Here is a 14,205-nt window from a genome sequence, read left to right as displayed (position 1 = left end):
ATTATCATATTTCTAAAATTTAATTTATACTTCGTCACTCTTTTAAAATTTGATTTCTAATAATTTGATTTCACAATATTAACTACTTTATATAGTTATTACGAGTTTCACGAAATTTCATTTTCACATTTATTTCATCCTTTCTTTATAATTATTCTTCAGGTAATTATTCTTCACAAAATTTAATTTATTTTATGTTTTTGTAAACGATACTAATAATTTTATTTTGAAATTATTTTTATGTTACCGATCAAAATATTGTTTTTATTAATTATACATTAAATTATTATTTTTTACACGTACCAGAAATTTTTCTATTAAAAAATATACATCTGGAACACATGCGCGTCCCATACCAGAACCCGTGCATCAAAATATTTTTTTATTAATTAAATATATTTGATTTTGAACAAGAGTGGATTTCTTAAATAGCTTTGAATGTTTGTTTTATAAACCATTAAATTGAATTTGTTTACTATGCATCTAATCAATCAATTAAAAATAGATAAAATTTAAAAACTTGAGTACCTGCTGCTACTATTATTATACTGTGCTATACAGGCTCTATGACTATGCACTATACTGGCTCTATTACTATGATGTCCTATACTGGCTCTAAATCAAAAATAATTTTTATTTTTTTATCTTAAAAAATACTATTTTTTTTATAGACTGGTCTCCTTCCTGCCACTTAATGCCTGATCACGTAACTTCCGAAAGTTGTTCCTAAGAACACCTTCGAACTCAGGACCTCAGGAGAGCATACCCTTGAGGCCCAAGCACCCTCCCACTAGACCAACCCTCTCGGGTTAAAAAAAAATTAATATCCTTATTTTTTAAAATTTCACCAATTTTCATTATAAATTGATTAGACAACACTTGACGGTAAAGATTTGACACATTGTGAGTCTCAAGATAATAAATATTCATTATAATTTAATAACATTAAATGGTAGAAAAAATATGCTTTTTTTTTATTTTCTATACACAACAACTATCGTTTTTAAATTTTTAAAAATTTGTTTAAAATTTGATGTTACCACTGTTTCATATTCTCTCATCTTTAAACTACTACTATATTATAATAGTAAAAGAATAACATGAACAATTTTTTTAACAGTTCAATAGACATGATAGAGCAATGCATCTACAATATAAGAAAATGAATTGGTCTGGAAAATACCAAATTAGCCCTCTGATTTATATATGCTTCCAAGTGGCTGCTTGCTTTCAAATTATATTATTTTTGTTTTCAAAAGTTAACTATTGCACTTTCTATTTGAATTTTGAATTTCCCCTCACAGAAATCTATGTTATGCAACTCATTAAATGCCATAGGCCTATTTTCATTTTCTGCAACTCATTATTAAATTGATTGTATGTTTGCTACTATTAATGTTGAGGTTTTTTATGTTATAATATTTGTAATAATTACCATTAAATATTGTTATCAGGTGTATATTATTATAATTTATTACATGATTATCTTGACGTATGAAGTTTGAAAATCAATATTGTTTGTTATATTATAATTACCAAATTAATGTATATCAAGACAAATATTTCTCAACTTTACCTTAAATGTTGTATTTAATTTTACCAAAAAGGTTGTAAAATTGAATTTCAACACTATTTTTACAAAAGAATAAGCTTAACATATTTTATTGATTTGTAGAATTAAATATGAATAAGAATAAATTTGTTTGTAAGTAAAACCATGTGGTTGACCAATTAAATATGGGTTGGTTTTGAATTGGTTAAAATTATTTATTTTATGTTGTGTTTAATTAAGTTTTTAATAATTATCCTCTAATTTAAAACTAGACCTTAGTCCAACTATATATTTAATTATTATTTTTTCACGAGACATTTTTCTATATGATCAATTATTATTTTTTCACGGGTACCAGACGTTTTTCTAAACATTCAATTATTATTTTTTCACGGGTACCAGATATTTTTCTAAACATTCAATTATTATTTTTTCACGGGTACCAGACATTTTTCTATACATTCAATTATTATTTTTTCACGAGTACCAGACATTTTTCTAAACATTCATTTATTATTTTTTCACTGATACCAGACATTTTTCTATACATTCAATTATTATTTTTTCACGAGTACCAAATATTTTTCTAAACATTCAATTATTATTTCTTCACGGGTACCGAAATTTTTTCTATACATTCAATTCTTATTTTTTTCACACGTACCAGACATTTTTCTATACATTCAATTATTATTTTTTCATGGGTACCAGATATTTTTCTACACATTCAATTATTATTTTTTACAGGTACCAGACTTTTTTCTATTAAAAAATATACATCTGAAACAAATACGCATCCCGTATCAGAACCCGTGCGAGCGAACGCACGGATTTGTTACTAGTTTGTAATCTAATCAAACTTGTTCATTTTCTTTTATTTCTTCCTTTCGCTTCTCTTCCATCCTTTTCCCTTCTTCAAACCTTTTTGTTTTTGTTTCTTCTCTTCCAGATCATCATATCTAATCTTTAAGGGTGTGTTTGTTTCATGGATACAAAATATATTCCTGGTAACTTAAGGTTGGAAATAAAAATACTTATGTTTGTTAGAAGGGAATAAAAAATTGTTCCTAGGAAAAAATTATACCCAGAAAAGAATTTCTCTCATGTTTAATGGCTTTCTAATCCCCTCTCATAAGTGTGAGAATCTTTTATTCCCGACGGTTACCACCAAAATAGTAGTTACCTCCACTACTACATACTATTTTATTTATAATTATTATTTTCTATCTATAATTATAATATATTATTAATTAAAAATAATTTAAAATTAAAAGATTCCTAGACTTTTTAAAATACTTTTCAAACACTTTTTATAAAAACTTATTCCTTAGAATGTTATGCCAGGAAAAATTATTTGTGGGATTAATTTTTTATACCATGAAACAAACGCCCGCCTTTAATTCCATCTAAGCTTTCCCCAATCGGTCCCTTCATATAGAATAAGGATATATATTAATAATTAATATTAATAATAATAATAATAATATAACACTAAAGCATAAATAACAACATACTAGTAACTCACATGGTGTCACTTTGTCTCTTTCCGTAAGAACGTTCAACCATGAATGAAGTGGTCAAGTCTTCAATTTCCTGCTCCACCCTCCTTTTCTTGTTTATCGTTTCGTGCATTTCGTAAGTAGTTTGCATCAGAAGCTCTTTTTTCAAATCATCTTTTGTTTTCTTTTTCTCACGCGCCTTATGAACACGACGAGAAGTAGTAGTATTGCTACAACAATAGTATAACAACCATTACTCTTCATACACTAATCCAAACATATATCATCAACCTAATATTCTAAAGATATAACCAAGGTTTTACAAAATGAAGAGCGGTCGTGACGCAGTTTTGTTGCAATCAGAACTAACTTTCGAATACATCATAAAATTAGCTTATGAAAATATAAAAGATTCAATAGATGAAATGAATCCCATACCTCAGTTCTCCCCTTTCGAATACCACCCTTTTTCCTTGAAATTCAGGTGAATTAATTATATCATCGTCGTCTTCACCCCAACTCCAACCACTGTTGTCACTATGGGATTCAAGCACTTTTTTCTTGAGTTTCTTTTTCTTCTACTTTCTACAACAACGTTCAATCACCTACAAATACAATTAAACTATGTAAAAATTACCTACAATTAAACAAGATTCAAGCACTAATATAACTAAAGTTACAAAACCTACCTACTGAATTCACCTCCAGTTCTTTCATCAACTTCCAATACTTCTAATCCGTACATTTCATTGCTATAAACAAAAACGAAAATTAAACTATGTAAACAAAACGGGTTCATATTTCATACAAATAAAATACGTAAAAATCACCTTTCGCCATCCTCTACAATATTCTTGCCCTTAATCTTTTTCTTTTCTTCTTGAGTCTTTTCTTCTTGAGTCATTCTGAGAGTGAGAGTGAGAGAGAGATTTGTGAGTTGAGAGTGAGTGTGAGAGAGAGATTTGTGAGTTGAGAGTGAGTGTGAGAGAGAAATTTGTGAGTTGAGAGTGAGTGTGAGAGAGAGAAATTTGTGAGTTGAGAGTGAGAGTTGAATTATAAGCATGTAGAAATATATATATCTAATCTTGGAACGAAAATTTGTTACAAACAGATTAACTAACTTTTACAAAGCTCTTTCGTCAATGAATAATGATTTACTCAATATTTTAACTATGTATGTGCGCTTACATTAAACGTATAAACATATGCTATAGAAATTATTTTATATTTTTAATTTTCATTTTTAAGGATAATTTTTACTCCTATTCATGGTATTTCTCATGTGGATTGTTTTTAAATTATTTTTATTTTATTAGTTAGATACAGCAAGGCCGCCACTACAAACTATTATTTTCATATAGAGATCCATATATATATATATATATATATATATATATATATATATATATATATATATATATATATATATATATATAAACGTGTCCTCTAACCTCTCTCTAAAAGGGGTCTAAAAGGGGTTAGGGTTTTGTGTCAATCTCAGTGATGCAAGGAGGGTTTCAGCGTCAGAGAGATGAATGGGAGAGGTGAAGAAGAGAAGCTTCAAGAATTGGACATCAAGGTGGGATACGTTTCCATGTAGAGGAGGTTTTAAGAAATAGAGACATGAGCCTCTAACTTTTGTTTACATCTTTGAATTTCTAGATTATTGCAATGATAGGGCTTTATTCGAATTGTTTGACTGTATATGGAAGGTGGTGGAGGTGGCTATCTCTCTGAGAAGGAACAAGTTGGGGAAGAGCTTTGGTTTTTCCAAGTTTGAGGAGGTAGAGGATGATAGGCTTTTGGCGGTCCGTTTGGATAATGTGATGATGTCTAGGAAGAAAATCCACCCTAATCTTCTAAGATTTGAGCGTTTCAAGGAGTTGGAGCAGGGAAGGTTCGGGGGAAAGATGTATCAAAGGTTTTGAAATAAAGGTCAAGCACCACGTCGGGATTTGGAGGTTAATAATGCGAAGAGAGATAACAAAACATTTGTGGATGTCGTTACAGAAGAGAAAACTAAGGAAGATGGCAATGAGATGGATTGCTCGCATTTCAGTTTTTGAAACTAAGGAGGAGGACAGAGCAAGACTAAACAAAGCTTACATTGGGATTATGACTATACTAGGATCTACTTACAACATTCAAACACATTTCAAAATAGAAGGTTACTTTGCGATCAAAGTTTTGCCGATGGGAGGAAATTTGTGTTTGTTAGAAGAAGTGGAGGAAGGAGTAATCGAAGATCTTATAGGTGATGGAGAAACTTGATGGAAACAATGATTCAGGTTATTAGGAGGTGAAATGATTCGGATGTAGATGGTGGGTAGATAGTTTGGATAAGAGCGCATGGTGTTCTGGTTCGCAGTTGGAGCACGGAGTTCTTCGTGAAGCTGGCCGATTCTCTAGGATCCTTTGTTTTCCTTGACGAATCTACTTCAAAAGGTACTAATATTGACATAGCTAGATTCATGGTAAAGGTGTCTCTTTCATTCATACTTTTGGATAAACTTTACGTTAAGACTGATGGGAAGAAGTACGAGCTTATCCTTAGGGAAGATTCTTATGGCCCAACGAGCAACACTACAAGTAACTCTAAGACTCTTATTTTTGCTTCAATGTCTTCTGAGTCTGAAGACGATTGGTCGAATAATTTGTTCGAAGGAGAGGATATTTATGATTTAGTAGATAGTAATGATAGTATACAAAACTCCTTGGAAACAGGGGTGAAGGATGATCCTGTTATGTTAAATGGAAGGTTGAAGAATAAGTTTGGAGTGCACAAAGGCAGGCTCATTACAAGGGAGAAAGAAGCAAGTTCCTTTTTGCGTAATGCTAACAATGGAGATGGAACAATGAGTGGTTATTTTGATAAGGTTGTTGTTAAGAGTCAAAGGATTAAATGCTATGAACTTGTCATTGTGGTGGATTCTTAGTTTGCTCTTCTGCCGAGTTGGAGAGGTCAATCGTTCAATGTTTATTAATGAAACACTGCGGAAGAAACAAATCTAAAAAGGTAAAGTTCAAGAATTTATTGGAGATGGGAGGTACCAAATGCAAAAGTTCCTTCCCTATCGGAAAGGATATTCTCTGTAAGGGGGAGGAAGGTTCGAATGGTAAGGTAAAGTTACCTCCTTTATACTATTCGAAGAGTGGTAAGAAGGGTGTTGCTGATTTTTCTATCGCTCAATCGGATCTGGGGATGCAACAAAGTGGGAGTGTGTCGGTGTGTTATGGTGAACAAAATGAAGAATCAGAAATTTATAGAAACAACGGAAGACAATGGGAGTTTTTGAATGGAGATGTGGGAAGTAAACTATAGTCTACCATCGTAGTGTTGGGTGTGGTGGATTCGGAGGAAAGAAATAAATGGGTTAGTATGATCGAGAAATTGGAAAACAGAGGAGGTAAACTTAAGGAAAGTAGGGAGGAGCTTTTAAATCGTTCGTCATGATTATTGGATCAATGAATATAAGAAAGGGTTAACACTCTTAAGAGGAGAAGGGGGATTTCTATTATTAAAAAGGGAAGGGTGGACATCTTTTTTATTAAATAGACTTGTAATACGGTGAACTGACTTTATCGGAATGTACGGTAAGCAAGAGTCGCCACGGACTTTTATTTTATCCAATTTTAGGAAAGGCTAAAAGAATAGGAAAAGACCTTTTAAAGATTTTGAGTTCGGGGGGTAAGTTATACAAAGGGAAGGTATAAGGCACCCTTTGCATCCATGGTTATCCATGGGCTCTTAATTGCTTAGCTCACTTGTTTGTTTGTTTGAAATGTTTGAAGTGAATTTGGAAATGATTTTGAAGAATAACTTTAGCTTGTAAATAAGCGTAGTCTTTTTGAATTTGATTTTTTTGAAAAGAAGTGGGAAAAAGATTTTGAATTTAGAGCAAGCAATTAGTATCAACTACCCTAAGTTAGAAAAATTGTTCTTTTAGTCTTTCGGGCGAAAGGGTCTATCCATACCATAAGAGGGCAGGAAGTCTTTCAATTGGATGTTGAAGGGTCATCGAGTTATCGTTCGCCATAAGACTGTCCCTTGCCATAAAGAGGGCAGGTAGTCTAAGGGAAGGATATAATAGTCATTAATCTTTTTAGGCATCATGCGAGGATACCTTAGCAACGGGACAATCATCATTTACAAGGCAACTTCGAGGGGCAAGATCATTTTTGTTAAGGCAACTTCGAAGGGACATATGATCTTATGATGATTTATGAACCGAGGGCAACATTTGTTTTGCTTTAGGTATCCTCGGAATCGAGGGACTTGACTATTTAGTATAATTAGAGGCAACAAGCAACAATTAAGGCAACAAGGCAACAATTAAGGCAACAAGGAAACATAGGGATTACCCTAAAGGTGTGTGGGTGCACAATCATGTGGTTAACTTCGATGACATTTATCTTGTAATTAGGTGATCTATGTTCAATTCATGGTTATCACTCCCTAAATTACTAACCACGCAATTAAAATAAAATAAAGGCAGAAATAAAATTTCCTACGCTATTACAATAAACACCTGCGGAGATGGGGGAAATTAAAGGCAGAAAAATAAAGGCGGAAAATAAAGCCTTTTGGCCACAACAATACAACCTGAACGCAGTTACATAATTTATAATAGCAAGCAATAGTATTGAATAAATTGAAATAATTCAAATGAAATAGATAATTAAAAAGGCACAAATTAAAATAAAGGCAAAAATTGAAATAAAGGCAAACATTAAAATGAAGGCAAAAATAAAGGCAGAAATTAAAGCAAAATTTAAATAAAAACAAACATTAAATAAAGGCAAAAATTGAGATATGTAATTAAAAGACATATGACATACACTGGAGTGGGAGATGAGGAGAGAATTCGCGAATAAAAAAGGAGTTTAGAAAAATCAGGGTTAAAAGCCTTATGGCTAAAAACCTAAGGGTAAAATCCTAGTTGACGGACAACACCTACCAAATATGACTTTTTAGGATTAAGGGCAAAGGTTGGTGATAAAACCTATTAAACCTAAATTAATCAGTAGACCTAAAATTATTAGCCTAAATTTAATTAAAAACTAATGTCTAAATTAAAGTTAACTAAAAAAACTAATTTTAATTACTAATTAATTTAACCTAATTAACTGATTAATTAATTAAAGAATAAAAATGCTAATCCTAAAAATTATTAATCTAAAATTTAAATTTAAATTATTTATTTAAAACCTAGTTGATAAAAAAAGGTATGCTATTTGTAAAAAGAAAAAAAACAGATTTAATAAAATAGAAAAGGAAAAAAAAAGGAAAGAGTTTCTCTAAAAATAAGATAAATGATAAAAATAGGAACCTGGCGCTATTTCTAACACCCCTTACTAATCTCGCGGCAATTTAAACAAATCATTCAGAGTACATGAAATAAGGGTGCCACAATTCATAATAAAATAAACATCATTCAGTCATGTCATGCATTCACTGAGGTAATCATCATTAATGAAAAATGTTTCATGTTAACACAGCGGAAATTAAATCAAATGGACTGAGTTTAACATCTTTAAAACTTATCCTTCAGCACATCAAAACATAACTAGAATCATAAAACATAAACTCTAAAACATCGCGTCCCCAGTGTTACAACTATCAGAGCATGACACCTGACGCTAACTAAATAACTTACTCATGAGCTAATCCTCACCGAGTCGAATAGCCGCTATCCTCAATCTGAAAATGACAACATGTAAGGGTGAGTCTCATCATAATTAACAAATGTTATAAGGTTATAAAGCAATAACACATCACAGTTGCATTGTTCACCCAATTGTTTCATAATCAGACATTCAACAAGTTTCACCATCAAAAACAAACAACCAACACATCATCAATATTTATAACACTGGAATACATCCAATCATGTTATAAAGATATGCATATGTATGAACTGACATTATGCATGTGGTACCAACATCATCAAATGGGACTAACCCATGACTGATCCAACATCATCAAGATACAGCCCTGCCAGCATAGATTCCACACAATGGGAATCATGCCCTTTACTGATCCAACACATCATCATGGATACAGCATCATCAACATATGATTATGAATGAATGCAAACATATACAACATACTCATACCATCATCATCATCATCAATATCATCATCATTATCATCAAGTATGTTCATATATATTAGCATCATTCATTTATATCTCATTCATCACCATCATCATCATCAAAAGACATACATGTATTCGCATCGATCATCGTCATCAACAAGAAATAACTGAAGGATAGAAAAACACTTAGAAAGGGGGGGTTTGAATAAGTGTAGCTTTAAAAACTTGACAGATAAAAATAAATTGCACAGTTATTTTTATCCTGGTTCGTTGTTAACTAAACTACTCCAGTCCACCCCCGCAGAGATGATTTACCTCAACTGAGGATTTAATCCATTAATCGCACGGATTACAATGGTTTTCCACTTAGTCCGCAACTAAGTCTTCCAGAGTCTTCTGATCACACACTGATCACTCCAGGAACAACTGCTTAGATACCCTCTAAGACTTTTCTAGAGTCTACTGATCAACGCGATCACTCTAGTTACAACTTGCTTAGTTCACTCCTAAGACTTCCTAGAGTATTCTGATCAACACGATCACTCTAGTTACTTACAACTTAATGTAATTCTAAGAGTATTACAAATGCTTCTTAAAAGCGATAATCACAACTGTGATATTTCTCTTAATCGTTTAAGCTTAATCTCACTAATATATTACAACAGCAATGTAGTGAGCTTTGATGAAGATGAAGATTCTGAGTTTAGATTTGAACAGCGTTTCAGCAAGTTTGATATAAGTTGTTTTGGTGCAGAATCGTTAACCTTGCTTCTCATCAGAACTTCATATTTATAGGCGTTGAGAAAAGATGACCGTTGAATGCATTTAATGCTTTGCGTGTTCCGTACAGCATCGCATTTAATGTTATACGCTTTTGTCAACTACCTCGAGCCTTGTTCACGCTGTGTCTACTGACGTAGCCTTTAATAGCTTTTAACGTTCCTTTTGTCAGTCAGCGTAGCTTGCCACTTGTACTTCCTTCTGATCTGATGTTTGTGAATACAACGTTTGAATATCATCAGAGTCAAACAGCTTGGTGCATAGCATCTTCTGATCTTCTGACCTTGAAGTGCTTCTGAGCGTGATACCATCTTCTGAGCTTCAGTGCTTCTGATCTCATGTTCTTCTGATGCTTCCATAGACCCATGTTCTGATTCTGCTTCGACCATCTTCTGATGTCTTGCCAGACCATGTTCTGATGTTGCATGCTGAACCCTTGAGACAAAGCTTCTGAGCGCTGAATTATGCGTACTCTTTATATATATTTCCTGAAAGGGAAATTGCATTGGATTAGAGTACCATATTATCTTAAGCAAAATTCATATTATTGTTATCATCAAAACTAAGATAATTGATCAGAACAAATCTTGTTCTAACAATCTCCCCCTTTTTGATGATGACAAAAACATATATAAATGATATGAATTTGCGATCAGAAAGAACAGTTGGCAAAAGACAAATTACACAGCTATAGCATAAGCATATGAATATGTCTCCCCCTGAGATTAACAATCTCCCCCTGAGATAAATAATCTCCCCCTGAAATAAATACTCGAAGAACTTTAATAAAAGACTTCCCTGATTATTTCGGTAGAGACGATCATATAAGCTTCTTTTCTTCAGAGAATTCATAGCTTCTGACTTCTGCTTCCATAGGACAGCTTCAGAACTAGAATTTCCTTAGATCCTTAGAACACTCACAGCTTCTGATTCCTGCTTCCATCTAGGACAGCTTCAGAACTTGAATTTCTTTGATCTTCTGAACATTCACAGCTTCTGATTTCTGCTTCCATTCAGGACAGCTTCAGAACTTGAATTTCTTTGATCTTCTGAACATTCACAGCTTCTGATTTCTGCTTCCATTCAGGACAGCTTCAGAGCTTGAGTTTTCTGGATCTTTAGAACATTCGCAGCTTCTGATTTCTGCTTCCCTCGGATAGCTTCAGAGCTTTGAATTTCTACCAACATCACTTCATGCTAGATTTGTATCAGAACATTGTTGAATGTACCAGAGCATCATCTGAGCATCTCTACATCCTGAAATGTTACAGAACAAAAACTAAACGACAAAAGTCAGCATGAACGAGTTAGAACATAAGATGTATGTTTGAACACATTATATGTATCAGAGCCATATAGGCTGAAATAATGTATCAGAGAAAATAATGTATCAGAGCCATAACATTATATGTATCAGAGCATATAGAATTTTGTCAAAATAAATAGACGAATATAGATCAAATTCTATCATCAGTGCTTCTGATAGTGCTTCTGATTCATTCTTCTTTCTTGCTTCTGATCTCTGAAGCTTGACAGCACTCGGCTTGCTTCAGTTTCCATGGTTTTGCTTCTTGTGTTTGCTTTTTGCTTTGAAGATTCTCTTCACTTCTTTATACCTGCAAAACACTTAAACCATGTAGAACTTGCAGTTCTTGTTAGTGAATGTGTGGGAGCTTTACCCAGCAACTGATAGATTTAATCAAATCATTTATCATTTATCTTCTCCCCCTTTTTGTCATAACATCAAAAAGCAATATGTCAAAAGAATTAGAGGCATAAAACGACAAATAAAATCACTGGAATGTAAATCAAAGAAACTTTTCATTGATAATCAAAAGATATTACAAAAGGTTCCTATGTTTAACAAGATGAGAAACATTCCTAGCAAATACAAAAAAAGAATTTCCAAAGAGGAAATCACTACAAAAAATAAAAACAAAACCCTAGCAAGACACACTCTGTGTCAACCCATCAAGAATCCCTGAGGACTTCTTGTCTTCCATACTGGAACCTCCACTGTAGGAGAGATCCAAGTGACCAAAGAGGAAGATAGGGACAGTTCACAGACAGAGAGCTAATGTTGCAAACGGGGCTTTCCCTTAACATAGAAGTTAAGAATATCATTCTTAACCTCCTCCCATAACTCAAGAAAGTCTTCTGTCTTTGGGTGAAAGTTGATAACAACATCAAAGAAGAGGTCTGACTTGAGAGGTATTAGGAGAGCCATCCCGAGATATGCAGAGATCTGTCGCCTTTGAGTCATAGATCTTCAACAGGCTTAGGGTGAACGCTAGGTTTGAGCTAGGATTTAAAAAAAATTGTTTGAGCAAGAGACGAAAAAAGAGAGAGAGAAAAACTTGATGAGGAATGCAAAGAGATAGAGAGATATGAGAGTATTTAAAAACTTTGAAGAGTTTGAAGAGTATTTAAAAGGAAAATAAAATGAAACGAATGATGAAAAGCATTTAATGTTACGTGACGTGAGGAGAGATAATAAAGACAAATGAGGTGACTAGCACAGTTACCTATGGTCGGTGTCCCTTCAACTGCACGCACGTTTATCCATGAATAGTAACGACAGGTTTACCATCCCGAGATAAAACGTAACAGCTGTTTTGCTTTAAAAGAGGTTCTGAATCAACTTAGACAATGAAACGTTAGTAATAACCGAATCATAATTTCTAAAAGATTTCAATCAGAACTTCTGATATAAAAAATAATCCATTTTCATTTCAGAAGATACTCATACATGAGAACTTCTCATCTTCTCATTCTGGGCATAAATCCATACTGATGTTCTTCAGAATGAACTTAAACCTATCTTCAGCCAGGGGTTTTGTAAAGATATCAGCCCATTGATGGTCTGTATCAACAAAGTTTAAAGATATAACACCCTTCTGAACATAGTCCCTTATGAAATGATGTTTAATCTCAATATGTTTAGCTTTTGAATGAAGAATAGGATTCTTAGATAAACATATAGCAGAAGTATTATCACAGAATATAGGAATGTTACTCTCAAATATCTGATAATCTTCTAACTGACTCTTCATCCAGAGCATCTGTGTACTACAACCAGCAGCAGCGACATATTCTGCTTCTGTTGTTGATAGAGCAATAGTTGCTTGCTTCTTGCTATACCAAGAGATCAAATGACTTCCAAGAAACTGGCAACTTCCTGAAGTACTTTTTCTTTCAATTCTGTCTCCAGCATAGTCAGCATCGCAGAATCCTACTAAGTTGTATTCTTTAGATTTTCTGTAAACTAAGCCAACATTAGTAGTACCTTTCAGATACCTTAGAATTCTCTTAACAGCAGTTAAATGAGATTCTCTAGGATCTGATTGGAATCTAGCACACAAACAAACACTGAACAGAATGTCAGGTCTAGAAGCAGTCAGATATAGAAGAGATCCAATCATACCTCTGTATAACTTCTGATCTACCTTCTTACTTACCTCATCCTTACCTAGGATGCATGTTGGATGCATAGGAGTTTTGGCTTCTTTGCAGTCCAGAAGATTAAACTTCTTCAGAAGTTCCTTCACATACTTGGTTTGATGAACATACGTTCCTTCTGATGTTTGATTTATTTGTATTCCAAGGAAATACTTGAGTTCTCCCATCATGCTCATTTCAAACTCAGCCTGCATAGACTTAGCAAACTCCTTTCCAAGTGTAGCATTAGATGTTCCAAAAATAATATCATCTACATATATTTGACAAATTAAAATATCCCTTTTAAAGGTTTTACAAAAGAGAGTAGTGTCCACTTTTCCTCTAGTGAAACCATTATCCAGAAGGAAAGAACTTAAGCGTTCATACCAAGCTCTGGGAGCCTGTTTCAATCCATACAATGATTTCTTAAGTTTAAAAACATGATTAGGAGACATAGAGTCTTCAAAACCAGGAGGTTGATGGACATAAACTTCTTCATCTATATAACCATTTAAGAAGGCACTCTTGACATCCATCTGATAAAGAGTGATGTTATGTTGAGTGGCAAATGAAATTAATAGACGAATAGATTCTAACCTGGCCACTGGTGCAAAGGTTTCTGTATAATCAATCCCTTCTTGCTGACTATAACCCTGAGCCACCAGTCTGGCTTTGTTCCTTACCACTTCACCTTTCTCACTGAGCTTGTTTCTGAAGACCCATTTTGTACCAATTATATTGAATCCATCTGGTCTAGGAACAAGATCCCAAACATCATTCCTTGTAAACTGATTCAGTTCTTCTTGCATAGCAATTATCCAGTCTGGATCTTCTAGAG

Source organism: Vicia villosa, unplaced genomic scaffold (assembly GCF_029867415.1).
Source record: "Vicia villosa cultivar HV-30 ecotype Madison, WI unplaced genomic scaffold, Vvil1.0 ctg.003254F_1_1, whole genome shotgun sequence".
NCBI lineage: Eukaryota > Viridiplantae > Streptophyta > Magnoliopsida > Fabales > Fabaceae > Vicia > Vicia villosa.
This window is presented reverse-complemented; position numbering follows the sequence as displayed.